Here is a 337-nt window from a genome sequence, read left to right on the forward strand (position 1 = left end):
TCCTCCCGAGAAACGTGCTCTCCGCGCCCGTTTCCCCCGGCTGTATGGAAGCGCTCAAAGGGCAGCTCAGGCAGTTCCCCTGGAAGGGCACAGCCAAGTTTCTCGGAAATCCTCCGGGTTAAGTGTTGTGGTGCAGGAGAGGTGTCTTTGGGGTCTCCCCCCTGGGGCTGTCGCGGGGTGTGAGGGCGATATCGGCGGCTCTTTCCCGAGGTGGCAGGTTGTGGATGTGCCCAGGTCTTTGATTCGGATCGCAGGTCCCGCTGATGATTTCGGACCCGGGTTTATTGGGCTCTCAGCCCAAGTGGGTCCTTCACTTGCCCCCGCTGCCAGCTCCAGC

The sequence above is a fragment of the Athene cunicularia genome, assembly GCF_003259725.1.
Source record: "Athene cunicularia isolate RWA chromosome 11 unlocalized genomic scaffold, athCun1 chr11_part1, whole genome shotgun sequence".
NCBI lineage: Eukaryota > Metazoa > Chordata > Aves > Strigiformes > Strigidae > Athene > Athene cunicularia.